Source organism: Anomaloglossus baeobatrachus, chromosome 5 (assembly GCF_048569485.1).
Source record: "Anomaloglossus baeobatrachus isolate aAnoBae1 chromosome 5, aAnoBae1.hap1, whole genome shotgun sequence".
In the NCBI taxonomy this organism is placed as follows: Eukaryota; Metazoa; Chordata; class Amphibia; order Anura; family Aromobatidae; genus Anomaloglossus; species Anomaloglossus baeobatrachus.
In genome coordinates this window covers 515,298,463-515,317,507 of record NC_134357.1, presented here as the reverse complement: position 1 = coordinate 515,317,507, position 19,045 = coordinate 515,298,463, and the positions used below count along the sequence as shown (strand labels likewise).

General features: G+C 48.5%; 1 protein-coding gene and 1 pseudogene across 1 annotated transcript in view; one reads left to right on the top strand and one right to left on the bottom strand.

Moving 5' to 3' along the window:
- Positions 1-19,045, top strand: part of LOC142312864 (uncharacterized) — a 566,011-nt gene that overhangs the window by 195,891 nt on the left and 351,075 nt on the right. The window lies entirely within an intron of this gene.
- LOC142310541 (uncharacterized) lies at positions 184-18,970 on the bottom strand (annotated as a pseudogene).

Sequence of the window (19,045 nt, the reverse complement as noted above, 5' to 3'; positions counted from 1 at the left end):
TAATAAAAGGTTCCGAGTGTCCAAAGTGTAGGATTAAGTTGGTGACACCTATATGTTGTTGTTATTATGCTGTCTTGGGGTATACTCCACATGGGAAGTCATTTAAAAAAACTCAATCCCACCAGATGTTCCAACCAATAAGGAAAGGTTTGTATATTAAAGTAACTTGCAATATAAACATGTTTATTGTTCTATCAATGAAATAAAGAAGTTTGTGTTTTCTCTCATCTCTAACAAGATTAATTTTGTTTGTAAAACGTCTCCCACTTGCTCCCCAGTGTGAATTCTCTGTGGTTTTACAAGATATGATTTGTGCCTAAAATATTTCCCTCAATCCAAACATGAATATGGCTTTTTCCCTGTGTGAATTCGCTCGTGTCTAACAAGACTTCTTTTGTGGCTAAAACACTTCCCACATTCTAGACATGAATATGGCATCTTCCCTGTGTGAATTCTCTCATGTATAACAAGATCAGATTTTCTGTTAAAACATTTCCCACATTCAGAACATAAATATGGCTTCTCTCCTGTGTGAATTATCTGATGTATTACAAGATGTGATATCTGGTTAAAACATTTCCCACAATCTGAACATAAATATGGCTTGTCCCCTGTGTGAGTTCTCTGATGTCTAAAAAGATCTGATTTCCTGTTAAAACATTTCCCACATTCTGAACATGAATATGGCTTCTCTCCTGTGTGAATTCTCTGGTGTCTAACAAGACTTCTTTTGTGGCTAAAACATTTCCTGCAGTCTAGACATAAATATGGTGTCTTCCCTGTGTGAATTCTCTGATGTCTAACAAGATCAGATTTTCTGTTAAAACATTTCCCACATTCAGAACATAAATATGGCTTATCTCCTATGTGAATTATCTGATGTATTACAAGATGTGATTTCTGGTTAAAAAAATTCCCACAATCTGAACATGAATATGGCTTCTTTCCTGTGTGAATTCTCTTATGTGTTACTAGATGTGATTTTTGCTTAAAACATTTCAGACATTCTGAACATGAATATAGCTTCTCTCCTATTTGAATTTTCTGGTGTCTAACAAGACCTATTTTGTGGCTAAAACATTTCCCGCAGTCTAGACATGAATATGGCATCTTCCCTGTATGAGTTCTCTGATGTCTAACAAGATCTGATTTCCTGTTAAAACATTTCCCACATTCAGAACATAAATATGGCTTCTCCCCTGTGTGAATCATCTGATGTATTACAAGATGTGATTTCTGGTTAAAACATTTCCCACAATCTGAACATGAATATGGCTTCTCTCCTGTGTGAATTCTCTGATGTGTAACAAGATTTGATTTTGTGTTAAAACATTTCTCACATTCTGAACATGAATATGGCTTCTCTTCTGTGTGAGTTATCTGATGTGTTACCAGATGTGACTTCTGCTTAAAACATTTCAGACATTCTGAACATGAATATGGCTTCTCTCCAGTGTGAATTCTCTGGTGTCTAACAAGATCTATTTTGTGGTTAAAACAATTCCCACAGTCTAGACATGAATATGGTGTCTTCCCTGTGTGAATTCTCTGATGTCTAATAAGATCTGATTTACTGCTAAAGCATTGCTCACATTCAGAACATGAATATGGCTTCTCCCCTGAGTGAATTTTCTGATGTTTTATAAGATTTGATTTCGTGTTAAAACATTTCTCACAGTCTGAACAAGAATATGGCTTCTCCCCTGTGTGAATTATCTGATGTTTTACAAGATGTGATTTCTGCCTAAAACATTTCCCACAGTCTAAACATGAATATGGCTTCTCTCCTGTGTGAATTATCTGATGTTTTACAAGATGTGATTTCTGCCTAAAACATTTCCCACAGTCTAAACATGAATATGGCTTCTCTCCTGTGTGAATTCTCTGATGTTTTACAAGATGTGATTTCTGCCTAAAACATTTCCCACAGTCTAAACATGAATATGGCTTCTCTCCTGTGTGAATTCTCTGATGACTTATAAGATGTGATTTCTTGTTAAAATATTTCCCACATTCTGGACAGGATTTTTTTTTTTCCTGTTTTTGAGACTCTGTGAGGGGAAAGCTTTTTCCACATTCTGTACTTGAAAATTGCTTCTTTGCTATAAGAGAACTTTGATTTATATTTCTCCTAATAGCCTGTGATGAATCAGAAGATAAGACTTGTGTAAAAGAATTAGATGCTAGATCTTCACAGGAAAACGAAGTAATATCTGGAAAAGCAGCTTTTACACCTATTGTATCTTGTGTGATATTAAAGTCTTTAGATTTAAAAAATGAAGATGTCTGTTGTCCCTCTGATCTCCTGGTACAGTCATCTGCAAAGAATGAAACCAAGTTATTTAATTAAATATTTAAAAATTATAATTTTACTTCATTTGTCCATAAACTGTTGATAGAAATCTCAATTCAGTAAGATAAAATCAGTTCAAAATGTAACAGTAAACCTTAAACCATGATGAGGTTATGCTGCCTGTTAATATTGCCTCCCAAATATTGTATTAAAAAGCCATAAAAATAAAATTATATAGCCCAAAATCCTACCAATTAAAACTTCTACTCATCCAGCAAAAACCAAGTCCCTCTTGAAGGTCAATGATGGCAAAATAGGTTTCCACATAAGTGGTGGCTTTATGTCTATTGAAAAGCCACATGGCTTCCTTTAATTAATACAGAAATCCAGAGGGATCCTAGCCTTCCAGTGTCTAAACTAGAGTTTGGATGAAGCTTGGTGTTCAAAAATCAAGATATGGTTTTAGAAATTAAAGATAGGAATGAGGCATTAACTGTTTGTGAGCAATGGGTAGTGTTTAATCGTGGTGCTTGAGAAGTCAGTGCAGCAATTCCCTGATGAAAGAACCCATGCAGTTCCATAATACATAGGAAGGAATGATCTTCTTATGGCCCCTGTACTGGATTGAGACGTCACACGTAGTGATGAGCGAGCATGCTTGTCACTACTCGGTACTCGCACGAGTATCACTGTACTCGGGCTGCTCGGCGGGGACCGAGTAATCTCGCGATACTCGTGCTTTACTCGTGGTCTTCATTTCTGCATGTTGGCGCTCTTTTGAGAGCCAGCCCTCATGCAGGGATTGGCTGGCAGACCACTGCAATGCCACAGCCCTGTTAGTTGTGGAATTGCAGTGATTGGCCGGCCTGCACAGCGTCACCGAGCCTTTATATCGGCCGGCGCGCTGTGCTCTGCTCACAGCTATTCTGACAGTGAGTGTAGGGAGAGTGTCGCTGATTCAGGGAAAGCTTTGCGGCCCTTTATAGCTTTTTCAGTTGCAGGGCTGCAAACAGTGTGACCAAAAGTCCTTCTCAGGACTATTCTAGTTGTATACAGGCAGGCAGGGTATAGCCAGGTCGGAGTACAGTAGCAGAGTCCTTCTCAGGACTATTGTTGCTATATACAGGCAGGGTATAGCCAGGTCTGAATACAGGCTAGTGACCAAAAGAGTCCTTGTCAGGACTATTGTAGCAGTATACAGGCAGGCAGGCAGGCAGGGTAGTGGTGACCGTATACCAGCCTTCATATCTGGGGCTGGTGTACACAGTGTAAAACAGTCCAGATAGTGTCTGACTTGTCTGTACTGTAATTGTCGCTCCCCAAAAAAACCTGTTAGTAGGTTATTATTGCGTCCGTGCTTGGTTTTTAAAACCGCACGTGTGTGCCTGTTGGTGGCAGCGTACAGGTGCACTGGTGTGCGTTTACCAAACTATTATATAACGCACAAGTGTAGTGTATAATACACGTCAGTCAGCAGTGGCTGATAGTGTCAGAGTTCTTAATTTTTGCTCCTAAAACCTGTGTTAGGTTATTATTGCGTCCGTGCTTGGTTTTTAAAACCGCACGTGTGTGCCTGTTGGTGGCAGCGTACAGGTGCACTGGTGTGCGTTTACCAAACTATTATATAACGCACAAGTGTAGTGTATAATACACGTCAGTCAGCAGTGGCTGATAGTGTCAGAGTTCTTAATTTTTGCTCCTAAAACCTGTGTTAGGTTATTATTGCGTCCGTGCTTGGTTTTTAAAACCGCACGTGTGTGCCTGTTGGTGGCAGCGTACAGGTGCACTGGTGTGCGTTTACCAAACTATTATATAACGCACAAGTGTAGTGTATAATACACGTCAGTCAGCAGTGGCTGATAGTGTCAGAGTTCTTAATTTTTGCTCCTAAAACCTGTGTTAGGTTATTATTGCGTCCGTGCTTGGTTTTTAAAACCGCACGTGTGTGCCTGTTGGTGGCAGCGTACAGGTGCACTGGTGTGCGTTTACCAAACTATTATATAACGCACAAGTGTAGTGTATAATACACGTCAGTCAGCAGTGGCTGATAGTGTCAGAGTTCTTAATTTTTGCTCCTAAAACCTGTGTTAGGTTATTATTGCGTCCGTGCTTGGTTTTTAAAACCGCACGTGTGTGCCTGTTGGTGGCAGCGTACAGGTGCACTGGTGTGCGTTTACCAAACTATTATATAACGCACAAGTGTAGTGTATAATACACGTCAGTCAGCAGTGGCTGATAGTGTCAGAGTTCTTAATTTTTGCTCCTAAAACCTGTGTTAGGTTATTATTGCGTCCGTGCTTGGTTTTTAAAACCGCACGTGTGTGCCTGTTGGTGGCAGCGTACAGGTGCACTGGTGTGCGTTTACCAAACTATTATATAACGCACAAGTGTAGTGTATAATACACGTCAGTCAGCAGTGGCTGATAGTGTCAGAGTTCTTAATTTTTGCTCCTAAAACCTGTGTTAGGTTATTATTGCGTCCGTGCTTGGTTTTTAAAACCGCACGTGTGTGCCTGTTGGTGGCAGCGTACAGGTGCACTGGTGTGCGTTTACCAAACTATTATATAACGCACAAGTGTAGTGTATAATACACGTCAGTCAGCAGTGGCTGATAGTGTCAGAGTTCTTAATTTTTGCTCCTAAAACCTGTGTTAGGTTATTATTGCGTCCGTGCTTGGTTTTTAAAACCGCACGTGTGTGCCTGTTGGTGGCAGCGTACAGGTGCACTGGTGTGCGTTTACCAAACTATTATATAACGCACAAGTGTAGTGTATAATACACGTCAGTCAGCAGTGGCTGATAGTGTCAGAGTTCTTAATTTTTGCTCCTAAAACCTGTGTTAGGTTATTATTGCGTCCGTGCTTGGTTTTTAAAACCGCACGTGTGTGCCTGTTGGTGGCAGCGTACAGGTGCACTGGTGTGCAATTTCCAGAAACTTTGATATAACGCACAAGTAGTGAATATACACGTCAGCAGTGCACAGCATTGCAAAATGCGCAAGGGCATTGGCAAGGAACAAGGAAGTGGACGTGATGGTGGTGCAGGCAGAGGCCGAGGTCGTGGGCAAGCTCTAATTTCGCCACAACAAAGGGCCACATCTAGTCGCTCGCACGTCCTGTCCCAAATTCTTGGGGACCGCAGCAGTACACCGCTCTTGAACCAAGACCAGTGTCAACAGGTTGTTAGTTGGATAGCGGATAATGCTTCCAGTCAGATTGGCACCACCACAAACACTCTGTCTTCCACACGGTCAAGTGTCAGTAGCCGTGATACTGCACCGCACATTTCTGAACCTGATCCTCCTTCCTACCACCAGGCTGAGTACACGTCCTCCTCGGACATTAATGATCCCACACTTGGACACTCGGAAGAGCTGTTCACGTTTCCATTCACACATTCTGGCCTCTCGCCAGCTCATATTGAAGTGGGTCATGAGGAGATCGTCTGTACAGATAGCCAAATATTTGAGCAGCCACGTTCTCACGAAGTTGGCAACGTGTCTCAACAAGTGGTGGACGATGATGAGACACAATTGTCAGCAAGTCAGGAGGAGGAGCAGGGTGCGGAAGAGGAAGACGACGTGGTGGATGATCCAGTAACTGACCCAACCTGGCAGGAGGATATGCAGAGCGAGGACAGCAGTGCACAGGGGGAGGGAGGCGTAGCATCACAACAGGCAGTAAGAAGCAGGGTGGTGGTCCCAGGCAGAAGTCAGGCAACCGTTCCCCGTAACAACACGACGACACAAGGTGCCTGTACAAATGTTAGGTCTTCACGAGTCTGGCAGTTTTTTAAGTTGGATCCAGATGATTCAAAAAAGGCCATTTGCAACACCTGCCGTGCCAGCATCAGCAGGGGTACCAAAACTAGCAGCCTGACCACCACCAGCATGATCAGGCACATGTCAGCCAAGCACCCGACTTTGTGGGAAGTACAACAGAGTCGAGGAGCAGTGCTTGCTGATGTCACTGCTACGTCTTCGCTGGTTGTGCATGCGAGCCAATCCTCTGTCCATGCTGCCTGCGAACAAGCCTCCTCCACTCCTGCACCTGCAGTTGCCTACGCAGAAAGAACACCATCATCAAGCACGTCCTTGTCCCAGCGCAGCGTTCAGTTATCCATTCAGCAAACCTTTGAACGCAGGCGCAAATACACTGCCAACACCCCACATGCCACAGTTCTAAATGCTAACATTTCGCGACTGCTTGCGCTGGAAATGTTGCCTTTTAGGCTGGTGGAGACAGAAGCATTCCGTGACCTGATGGCGGCAGCTGTCCCACGTTACTCGGTCCCCAGCCGCCACTATTTCTCCCGGTGTGCCGTCCCCGCGTTGCATAACCACGTGTCACAAAACATCACACGTGCCCTGAACAACGCTGTTTCACCCAAAGTCCACCTAACCACAGACACGTGGACAAGTGCTTGTGGGCAAGGCCGCTACATCTCGTTGACGGCACACTGGGTTAATATTGTGGAAGCTGGGACCCAGTCTGAGCGAGGGACGGAACACGTCCTTCCCACACCAAGGTTTGCAGGCCCTACCTCAGTCAGTGTTTCACCCACACTCTACAGCTCCGGAATGTCATGCTCTTCAGCCTCCTCCTCCTCCTGCGCATCCTCATCCACTGTGCCCTCCACACCAGTCACAAGCTGGAAGCACTGCAGCACTGCCTCGGCGAAGCGGCAACAGGCTGTGCTGAAGCTAATCTGCATAGGTGACAAACCCCACAATGCAGAAGAGCTGTGGACAGCTCTGAAACAGCAGGCAGATCACTGGCTCACACCTCTGAACCTAAAGCCAGGAAAGGTCGTTTGTGACAATGGCCGGAACCTGGTGGCGGCTTTGAGGCGAGGCCAGCTGACACATGTTCCATGCGTGGCCCATGTGCTCAACCTCGTGGTTCAGCGGTTTATAAAGTCATACCCAGAGCTGTCTGATCTGCTGGTAAAAGTTCGCCGCCTGTCTGCACATTTTCGAAAGTCACCTACTGCTTCAGCCGGCCTTGCCGGCTTTCAGCGCCGTTTGCATCTTCCGGCTCACAGACTGGTGTGTGATGTCCCCACGCGTTGGAATTCAACTCTGCACATGTTGGTCAGGATATGTGAGCAGAAGAGGGCAGTTGTTGAGTACCTGCATCACCTAAGCCGTCGGGAAATGGGTCAAACTCCACACATAACACCTGAGGAGTGGAGATGGATGTCAGACCTATGTACCATCCTCCAAAACTTTGAGGACTCCACCAAGATGGTGAGTGGTGATGACGCCATTATTAGCGTCACCATACCGCTACTCTGCCTTCTAAAACGGTCCCTTTTGAAAAACAAACATGATGCATTGCAGGCGGAGCGCGATGAGTTGCAGCAAGAAACAGTAGTGGGTGTGGGTGATAACACACAGCCCAGCCTCGTCTCATCACAACGTGCAGTGGAGGACTATGACGAGGAGGAGGATGAAGACATGGAGCAACTCTCCGGCCAAATTGAGGATATGACATGCACACCAGTCATATCCTCGATTCAGCGTGGCTGGCCAGAGGACAGGGTAGATGAGGAGGAGGAGGAGGAGGAGGAGGAGGAGGACAGCATGTTCAGTCATCTTGTTGGTCAGGCTACTGAAGTCCTGGCTGTTAAGAGTCTGGCGCACATGGCTGACTTTATGGTAAGCTGCCTGTCTCGTGACCCTCGCGTTAAGAACATCTTGGCCGACAATCATTACTGGTTGGTAACACTGTTAGACCCACGCTACAAGGAGAACTTTTTGTCTCTTATTCCCGTGGATGAGAGGTCAACCAAAATGCAGCAGTTTCGGAAGGCCATACTCACGGAAGTAGGCAAAGCATTCCCCTCACAAAACGCTAGCGGCATAGGTCAGGAATCAGTGGACAACCGAGGCGTACAGCCGAGAGAGGCACAAGTCCAATCCGCCAGAGGTAGGGGAACAGTCTTTAAGATGTGGGACAGTTTTCTCAGCCCCTCACGTACCACAGCCCCTGAGGTGCGGGGTAGTGCCACAAGAAATCCTAAGTTTGCCCAGATGCTGAAGGAGTACCTTGCAGATCGAACAACTGTACTCCGACATTCCTCTGTGCCTTACAATTATTGGGTATCCAAGCTGGACACGTGGCATGAATTGGCTCTCTACGCCTTGGAAGTCCTGGCCTGCCCTGCTGCTAGCGTTTTGTCAGAGCGTGTTTTTAGTGCCGCAGGTGGAATCATTACAGATAAACGCACCCGCCTGTCAACTGAAAATGCTGACAGGCTGACTCTGATAAAGATGAACAAGGGTTGGATTGGGCCAGACTTCACCACACCACCAGCAAATGAGAGCGGAATTTAAAGTTTGCCATGTACCTCCACTCACCCATGGGTACACTTCTCGACTTTGGATAATCGCTGGACTGCTCCTCCTTCTCCTCATGCGCCATCATGATGACCGTTACAATAGTTAGGTCTTTGTTTCAGGTATACCCCCAGTGGTAAATTTTTTCGCCCATTCTTTGCAGAATGGACATTACAACGACAGGAGACCCGCTCCTTTGCAATGGGAACAATGTTTTGAGGCCCTCATGCACGTCTCTACCCAGGGACAACGTGTAGCCTCCCAATTTTTGGCTGCCCTGCCTAAGGGCTATACTGAAATACACCCACTTCCTTAAAATGGACACTTAATGTTTTGAGGCCCTCATGCACGTCTCTACCCAGGGACAATGTGGAGCCTCCCAATTTTTGGCTGCCCTGGCAAAGGGCTATACTGAAATAGACCCACTTCCTTACAATGGGCACTTCAGGTTTAAAGGCCATCATGCACGTCTCTACCCAGGGACAATGTGGAGCCTCCCAATTTTTGGCTGCCCTGCCTAAGGGCTATACTATAATACACCCACTTCCTGACAATGGACACTTAATGTTTTGAGGCCCTCATGCACGTCTCTACCCAGGGACAATGTGGAGCCTCCCAATTTTTGGCTGCCCTGGCAAAGGGCTATACTGAAATAGACCCACTTCCTTACAATGGGCACTTCAGGTTTAAAGGCCATCATGCACGTCTCTACCCAGGGACAATGTGGAGCCTCCCAATTTTTGGCTGCCCTGCCTAAGGGCTATACTATAATACACCCACTTCCTTAAAATGGACACTTAATGTTTTGAGGCCCTCATGCACGTCTCTACCCAGGGACAATGTGGAGCCTCCCAATTTTTGGCTGCCCTGGCAAAGGGCTATACTGAAATAGACCCACTTCCTTACAATGGGCACTTCAGGTTTAAAGGCCATCATGCACGTCTCTACCCAGGGACAATGTGGAGCCTCCCAATTTTTGGCTGCCCTGCCTAAGGGCTATACTATAATACACCCACTTCCTGACAATGGACACTTAATGTTTTGAGGCCCTCATGCACGTCTGTATGCAGGGGCATTGGTGAACCTCACAATTTAGGACTGCCCTGGCAAAGGAAAATACTACAAAGACTCACTTCCTCAAAATGGGCACATTAGACTCAAGAGGCCTTCATGTACGTCTCTTCTCAGGGACATCGGAGTGCCACACAATGTTTTCACGTAAAATCTTTCATGTATTGATCTCAAAAAGTAACATACACCAGATCTATCTCACTATTGGGTATGTGCCCTTAACATTTCCGCCATGAAAAATCATTTTGGGGTCATTTTGGAAGGTTTTCTGGTGAGTCCGTAAAAATGGCGTAAAACGCGGACAAAATTGTTCACAGCTGTGACTTTTGAGTGATAAATGCTTCAAGGGGTCTTCCCCATGCTGTTGCCATGTCATTTGAGCACTCTTCTGAGACTTTTGTGACATTTTTAGGGTTTCTCCATGCTGCCGGGAGGTCATTTCACAAAAATACTCGGGTCTCCCATAGGATAACATTGGGCTCGTTGCTCGGGCCGAGTACACGAGTATCTTGGGAGGCTCGGCCCGAGCTTCGAGCACCCGAGCTTTTTAGTACTCGCTCATCACTAGTCACACGCCCCCAGCACCATCTCTGTGGCTTGTCAATTTAGCTAAAAACGCAGTTGGCCAAGGCGTCTTAGCTGCGTCCTCTCGTCATGTCTTCTGATAGACCCATGTGGCATGGTCAGATCACCGGCCTCACATATTCACCTAGTTTCCAGTTCACCACTATACAGGGCAGTAGTAAGTGTGGCTGGCGGTACAACAATATTTCTCAGATAATCTTCCTGTTCATATAACCTTTGTATATTTATTAACATACCATTCATTACATTGACCTTGGTATTAATTATGGATTGCTATACATACTTTGCTATTATAGTAGGATACCAATGTATATGGGATGATTTAATTTTGTGGTCATTGTATAAACCCTTTGTGGATGTGATCTATAGCTTTAGGGCTCATAATGAGCTGATGTGACTCACATCTATAACTAATTATAAAATCGCCTTTCTTCGGCGCTCCATTGGGAGACCCAGACGATCGGGTGTATAGCTACTGCCTCCGGAGGCCACACAAAGCATTACACTAAAAAGTGTAAGGCCCCTCCCCTTCTGGCTATACACCCCCCGTGGATCACGGGCTGCTCAGTTTTCAAGCTTTGTGCGAAGGAGGTCAGACATCCACGCATAGCTCCACTGTTTAGTCAGCAGTAGCTGCTGACTATGTCGGATGGAAGAAAAGAGGGCCCATACTAGGGCCCCCAGCATGCTCCCTTCTCACCCCACTCTGTGTCGGCGGTGTTTGTTAAGGTTGAGGTACCCATTGCGGGTACGGAGGCTGGAGCCCACATGCTGCTTTCCTTCCCCATCCCCCTGAGGGCTCTGGGGAAGTGGGATCTTACCGGCCTCCAGACTCTGAGGCCGGGCTCCATCCACAGACCCGGAGATCCTGCTGGATACGGAGCTGAGTACCGTCAGGGACAAGGCCCTGCAACATTCAGGTACTCTGTGTCCCCGTACAGACAGGCACAGACACACGGCAGAGTTGCTGGGTGTGCTAGTGCGCCGGGGACAGTAGCGCTGCGCGCCTGGGTCTTATTCACTACAGCTTAGCTGAGTGACTTTCTGTGTTGGGAACTACCGCGCCGACCGCCCCTGGAGCGGCGGCGCGGCTGAGACTTGTAGTGCGCCGGGGACTCGCGCTGACCGTGCTTTTACGACGGCAGCGCTCATAAATCTAGTCCCCGGCTTTTGCGGCCTAGCTCCGTTTCGTTCCCGCCCCCAACCCTGTTAATCACGGAAGGGGAGAGACGCTGTACAATCATTCAGCGCCGAGGGCTGGAGTCTTATTTACATACTCCAGCCCTCTCACTCGGCACAGTGGGACGCCAGTTTCCCGCTCTTGTCTGCAGCACGCCCACGGCCCGCCCCTCTTCACAGGACGCTGGCAGCCATTCCTGCATGCAGTCTGAGCTGGAGAACGGACATAGCCCTGGGAGACCCAGACAAGGGATTCTGGCGACCACACACCCGCGGTTAAGCGGGCGGTAAGCAGCACAAGAGTGCTGACCCCACTAGTGCCACAGTGTTATTTAGTGTACTTTTTGTCTGTACCTATATATTGCACTGTACGGTCGCTTCTTGGCTTATACCCCATTGCTCTGAGGAGACAACAGCATGTCATCCGCAAAAAGCAAGGGTACCAAGGCACAGGCTTTATATGCTGATTGTACCGCATGTGGGGCTGATCTACCGGCAGGTTCCACTGACCCCCATTGTGTGCAATGTTCGGTCCCTGTGCCACTTCGTCAGCCGGAGTCTATGGTGGTAGTGGCCCAGGCAGAGACGCCTGTGAACCCTGCCCCAGTGACGGGGACAGAGTTTGCAGTTTTTGCTGATAAGATGTCTGTGACTATGACAAAAATTCTTGAAACTTTGCAGTCCAGGCCGGTCACTCAGACCATGGACACTGTTGATGCAATGTTTCCCGGTCCCCCTCAGTTGGAACTAGTCCAGGCTACAAGGGGGTCTCAGGCATCACAGGCTGAAGGCTCTGACTCGGACGACAGTCCCAGGCAGCCTAAGCGAGCTCGCTGGGAAAGACCCTTGACGTCATCACACTGGTCAGGGTCTCAGCGAGCGGCTTCTCTGTATGATGAGTCAGAGGTAGCTGATCAGGAGCCTAATTCTGAGACCGCTCTCAATCTGGATACTCCTGATGGTGACGCTATGGTAAATGATCTTATAGCGGCCATCAATAGACTGTTGGATATTTCTCCCCCAGCCCCTTCAGCAGAGGAGGCAGCTGCACAGCAGGAGAAATTCCATTTCAGGTATCCCAAGCGTAAATTGAGTACTTTTCTGGACCACTCTGACTTCAGAGAAGCAGTCCAGAAACACCATACTTATCCAGACAAGCGTTTCACCAAACGTCTTAAGGATACACGTTATCCCTTTCCCCCTGACGTGGTCAAACGCTGGACCCAGTGTCCAAAAGTGGACCCCCCAATCTCCAGGCTTGCGGCTAGGTCCATAGTTGCAGTGGAAGATGGGGCTTCACTAAAAGATGCCAATGACAGACAGATGGACCTTTGGTTGAAATCTGTCTATGAAGCTATCGGCGCGTCGTTTGCTCCTGCATTCGCGGCCGTGTGGGCACTCCAGGCTATTTCAGCTGGTCTGGAGCAGGTGGACTCTCTCATACGTCCATCAGTGCCGCAAGTGGCGTCCTTAACCTCGCAAATGTCTGCGTTTGCGACTTACGCTATCAATGCGGTCCTAGACTCCACGAGCCGTACCTCAATGGCGTCCGCCAACTCTGTGGTTTTGCGCAGAGCCTTGTGGTTAAAGGAATGGAAAGCAGATTCTGCTTCCAAAAAATGCTTAACCAGTTTGCCATTATCTGGTGACAGACTGTTTGGTGAGCAATTGGCTGAAATTATTAAACAGTCCAAGGGTAAGGATTCTTCCTTACCCCAGCCCAGATCAAGCAAACCTCAACAGAGGAGAGGACAGTCGAGGTTTCGGTCCTTTCGAGGCTCGGGCAGGGCCCAATTCTCCTCGTCCAAGGGGACTCAGAAGGAGCAGAGGAGCTCAGATTCCTGGCGGGCTCACTCACGCCCAAAGAAAGCAACAGGAGGAACCGCTTCCAAGGCGGCTGCCTCATGACTTTCGGCCTCCTCCCTCCGCATCATCGGTCGGTGGCAGACTCTCCCGCTTTTGCGACATTTGGCTGCCACAGGTCAAGGACCGGTGGGTAACAGACGTTTTGTCTCACGGGTACAGGATAGAGTTCAGTTCTCGTCCTCCGCCTCGGTTCTTCAGAACTTCCCCACACCCCGACCGAACCGATGCCCTTCTGCAGGCGGTATGCTCTCTAAGGGCAGAAGGAGTGGTGATCCCTGTTCCTCTTCAGGAACGAGGTCAAGGTTTTTACTCCAATCTGTTTGTGGTGCCAAAAAAGGACGGCTCGTTCCGTCCTGTTCTGGACCTAAAACTGCTCAACAAGCATGTAAAAACCAGGCGGTTCCGGATGGAATCCCTCCGCTCCGTCATTGCCTCAATGTCTCAAGGAGATTTTCTAGCATCAATAGACATCAAAGATGCTTATCTCCACGTGCCGATTGCTCCAGAGCACCAGCGTTTTCTACGCTTCGTGATAGCAGACGACCATCTTCAGTTCGTAGCTCTGCCCTTCGGTCTGGCGACAGCCCCACGGGTTTTCACCAAGGTCATGGCAGCAGTAGTAGCAGTCTTGCACTCTCAGGGACACTCGGTGATCCCTTACTTAGACGATCTGCTGGTCAAGGCACCCTCTCAAGAGGCATGCCAACACAGCCTAAACGTTGCGCTGGAGACTCTCCAGACTTTTGGGTGGATCATCAACCTTTCAAAGTCAAACCTGTCACCGACACAATCACTGACATACCTTGGCATGGAGTTTCATACTCTCTCAGCGGTAGTGAAGCTTCCGCTGGACAAGCAGCGGTCACTACAGACAGGGGTGCAGTTTCTCCTTCAAGGTCAATCGCACCCCTTAAGACGCCTCATGCACTTCCTGGGGAAGATGGTGGCAGCAATGGAAGCAGTCCCGTTTGCCCAGTTTCATCTGCGCCCACTTCAAATGGGACATTCTCCGCCAATGGGACGGGAGGTCAACGTCCTTAGACAAGAAAGTCCTCCTCTCCCAGACGGCCAAGGACTCGCTTCAGTGGTGGCTTCTTCCCACCTCATTATCACAGGGAAGGTCCTTCCTACCCCCTTCCTGGGAGGTGGTCACGACAGACGCGAGTCTGTCAGGGTGGGGAGCAGTTTTTCTCCACCACAGGGCTCAGGGTACGTGGACTCAGCAGGAGTCCACTCTTCAGATCAATGTTCTGGAAATCAGGGCAGTGTATCTGGCCCTACTGGCCTTCCAACAGTGGCTGGAAGGAAAGCAGATCCGAATTCAGTCGGACAACTCAACAGCGGTGGCATACATCAACCACCAAGGCGGGACACGCAGTCGGCAAGCCTTCCAGGAAGTCCGGCGGATTCTGCTGTGGGTGGAAGCCACGGCCTCCACCATATCCGCAGTTCACATCCCGGGCGTAGAAAACTGGGAAGCAGACTTTCTCAGTCGCCAGGGTATGGATGCAGGGGAATGGTCCCTTCACCCGGACGTGTTTCAGGAAATCTGTCGTCGCTGGGGAATGCCGGACGTCGACCTAATGGCGTCTCGGCACAACAACAAGGTTCCGGCCTTCATGGCGCGGTCTCGCGATCAAAGAGCTCTGGCGGCAGACGCCTTAGTGCAGGATTGGTCGCAGTTCCAGCTGCCCTATGTGTTTCCACCTCTGGCACTCTTGCCCAGAGTGCTACGCAAGATCAGGTCCGATTGCCGCCGCGTCATACTCGTCGCCCCAGACTGGCCGAGAAGGTCGTGGTACCCGGATCTGTGGCATCTCACGGTCGGACAACCGTGGGCGCTGCCAGATCGACCAGACTTGCTGTCACAAGGGCCGTTTTTCCATCTGAATTCTTCGGCCCTGAACCTGACTGTGTGGCCATTGAGTCCTGGATCCTAGCGTCTTCAGGATTATCTCAAGGTGTTGTTGCCACCATGAGACAAGCTAGGAAGCCCACGTCTGCTAAGATCTACCACAGAACGTGGAAGATATTCTTATCCTGGTGCTCTGCTCAGGGAGTGTCCCCCTGGCCATTTGCATTGCCTACGTTTCTTTCCTTCCTGCAGTCTGGGTTGGAAAAAGGTTTGTCGCTCAGCTCCCTTAAAGGGCAAGTCTCAGCGCTATCTGTATTTTTTCAAAAGCGGCTAGCACGACTTCCTCAGGTACGCACGTTCCTGCAGGGGGTTCGTCACATCGTCCCTCCGTACAAACGGCCGTTAGACCCATGGGATCTGAACAGGGTACTAGTTGCTCTCCAGAAGCCGCCCTTCGAGCCTCTGAGGGATGTTTCACTTTCTCGACTCTCACAGAAAGTGGCCTTTTTAGTAGCGGTCACGTCTCTTCGGAGGGTGTCCGAACTGGCAGCGCTGTCATCTAAAGCTCCCTTCCTGGTGTTTCACCAGGACAAGGTAGTGCTGCGCCCGATCCCGGAGTTTCTCCCTAAGGTGGTATCCTCCTTTCATCTCAATCAGGATATTTCCTTACCTTCTCTTTGTACTCATCCAGTTCATCGGTATGAGAAGGATTTACATTTGTTAGATCTAGTGAGAGCACTCAGAATCTACATTTCCCGTACGGCGCCCCTGCGCCGCTCGGACGCACTCTTTGTCATTGTCGCTGGTCAGCGCAAAGGGTTGCAGGCTTCCAAATCCACCCTGGCTCGATGGATCAAGGAACCAATCCTTGAAGCCTACCGTTCTGCCGGGCTTCCGGTTCCTTCAGGGCTGAAGGCCCGTTCTACCAGAGCCGTGGGTGCGTCCTGGGCATTACGACACCAGGCTACGGCTCAACAGGTGTGCCAGGCAGCTACCTGGTCGAGTCTGCACACTTTCACCAAACATTATCAGGTGCATACCTATGCTTCGGCGGACGCCAGCCTAGGTAGAAGAGTCCTACAGGCGGCGGTTGCCTCCTCGTAGGGAAGGGCTGTTTTTGCAGCTCTAACATGAGGTATTAATTTACCCACCCAGGGACTGCTTTTGGACGTCCCAATCGTCTGGGTCTCCCAATGGAGCGCCGAAGAAGAAGGGAATTTTGTTACTTACCGTAAATTCCTTTTCTTCTAGCTCCAATTGGGAGACCCAGCACCCGCCCTGTTTCCTTCGGGATTTTTGGTTTTTTCGGGTACACATGTTGTTCATGTTGAACGGTTTTCAGTTCTCCGATGTTCTTCGGATTGAATTTGTTTAAACCAGTTATTGGCTTTCCTCCTTCTTGCTTTGGCACTAAAACTGAGCAGCCCGTGATCCACGGGGGGTGTATAGCCAGAAGGGGAGGGGCCTTACACTTTTTAGTGTAATGCTTTGTGTGGCCTCCGGAGGCAGTAGCTATACACCCGATCGTCTGGGTCTCCCAATTGGAGCTAGAAGAAAAGGAATTTACGGTAAGTAACAAAATTCCCTTCTTTATTCTATCCCTATACCTGCATCAAATGATACTAGATTTTAGCTGTACATGCACAATATTTTACATTTATTTTTGATGAGTTCAATTGTTTTTTTTTTTTTTTTTTAAATTTAACATTTTTATTGATTTTCATAACATAAGCAATCCCAATCATTGATCATTGATATACAAAGTAGAGAGAGTAGCATCAAGGTGCACTCAATAACAACAATCTATATTCCATTGCATCAGAGGCAGGAATCACTTAAAAAAGAAACAGAGGAGAGAAGGAAAGAGTGAAGAAGGAGGGGAGAGAAATAGAAAAGAAGAGAGGTATGCCACGAACACCCCTGCCCGTCCGGCCCAAGACGCATAATAAAATAGCACTCAGGAAGGTTTCACTTCATTCACACGAGTGCATGTCACAGTTTACCTCACGTTACAGAAACCAGGACTAGTCAGTAAAGATTCCCAATGGGACCACTTTGTAACAGTGGTCTCTTCATCATTACGAGATTGGGCCAGAATTCGTTCCATCTGGTAGATTAAGTTCACCTCACTTATCCATTCCTCCACAGAAGGAGACTCGGTGGTCTGCCAGTGGCGAGGTATAACAGTCTTGGCCGCCTGAAGGAGGTGCCTGAGTAGCGATTGTTTATATATTTTTTTTGGCAGCGCGAACATATATAGGAGAACGGCCTCAGGTCGTCTGGGCACCGCCACCCCCGAGATCTCCTGAGTTGCTCTCAAGACACTGTCCCAAAAGTCAGCCAGGACCGTACATGACCACCATATATGGGTCATGGTACCCTCCTGCCGTCCGCAACGCCAACACACATCTGGGACCCCCGGGTACCACCTGTGGAGCAAGGAGGGGACCCTATACCCCATTGAGACAACTTTATAACTTGTCTCCTGGGACCTGGTGGCAGTTGCTGACTTGTGAGATAGATGGAAGCAGCGGTCCCATTGTTCTCTTGAGAACTCCTGTCCAAGCTCATTCTCCCAAGCTCTGCAAAAGGGAGGAAGGTGGACCGAGTCATTGATGGTCCGTAACTTATAAATGCCCGAAATAGCGAGTTTGGGGCTGGGACCCGAGGTATATAGATTTTCAAAGGGTGACATAGGTTGTGTGGGCTCGTGTGACTGACTAGCAGATGAAAGGAAGTGCTGAAGCTGTGCATATTCAAAATGATAGCGTGGCCTCAGCGGGTGGTCCCCCAAGACCAGAGTGAGTGGGAGAACCGTCCCCTGGGGTGCCACGTGGAGCACACGCAGCGGGGCCTGTCTCGTACCGCCCAGGAAAAGGGCATTAGACGCACCAGGGGGGAACTTCGGGTTATCAGTTATTGGCATCAACGGGCCTGGTGGCTGGATCAGAGTATTTTTCCCCCCGGGAGCATGCAGGGTTCGCAAGGTCTGCCTCACACTATAAACCACCATGAGTTTGTTCTTGTTCAAAAAGGGCCAGGTCCAAGGCAGGGTTGGTACTGACAAGGTGCATGCATCGTGAGCAATGTTTACCCATAACTTGGAACCTCTACCATGCAACAGGTCAAGAACCCTGGCATGGGATGCCGCTTGATGGTACCTCCTACAGTCCGGTAGCCCCAGGCCACCCGCGTCCTTTGGGCGGGACAGAACCGCTCCCCGAATTCTAGGACGGCCCTTGGACCATATAAATTGGATGAATAATTGCTGAACTTTGCACCAGAACGACGCAGGGACATGAACGGGCACCATCTGCAGGAGATATAGTAGTCTAGGAAGTACAGTCATCTTAAGGGCACCAACCCTGCCAACTCAAGACAAGACCCCCCGATGCCACGTCGCAAGATCCTTCTCCAGCCTAATAGCAAATTGTTGGAAATTAAGGAAGAACAGCCTGGAGAGGGCAGACGGAATAGTAATACCCAGGTAACCAATACTGTCACCACAGGGCCATCTGAAGGGAAAACCGGACCGCAGTGAAGAAACCCGACACTGGGGTAGGGTCACATTCAGAGCATCTGATTTGTCAAGATTAATTTTGAAACCGGACCACTTCCCAAATCGCTCCAGCTCGGACATCAACACCGGGAGTCCAACCAAAGGGTTGGAGAGATAAATCAGAAGATCATCGGCGAATGCCGAACATTTATATTCACTATTCGCTATTTTAATTCCCCGAATGTCCGGGCTGGTCCGAAGAGCCGCTATCAGATGCTCCATCACCAGAATGTATAATAAGGGGGGCAGGGGGCATCCCTGTTGAGTCCCATTGCGTATAGTAAAGGGGGCGGACAG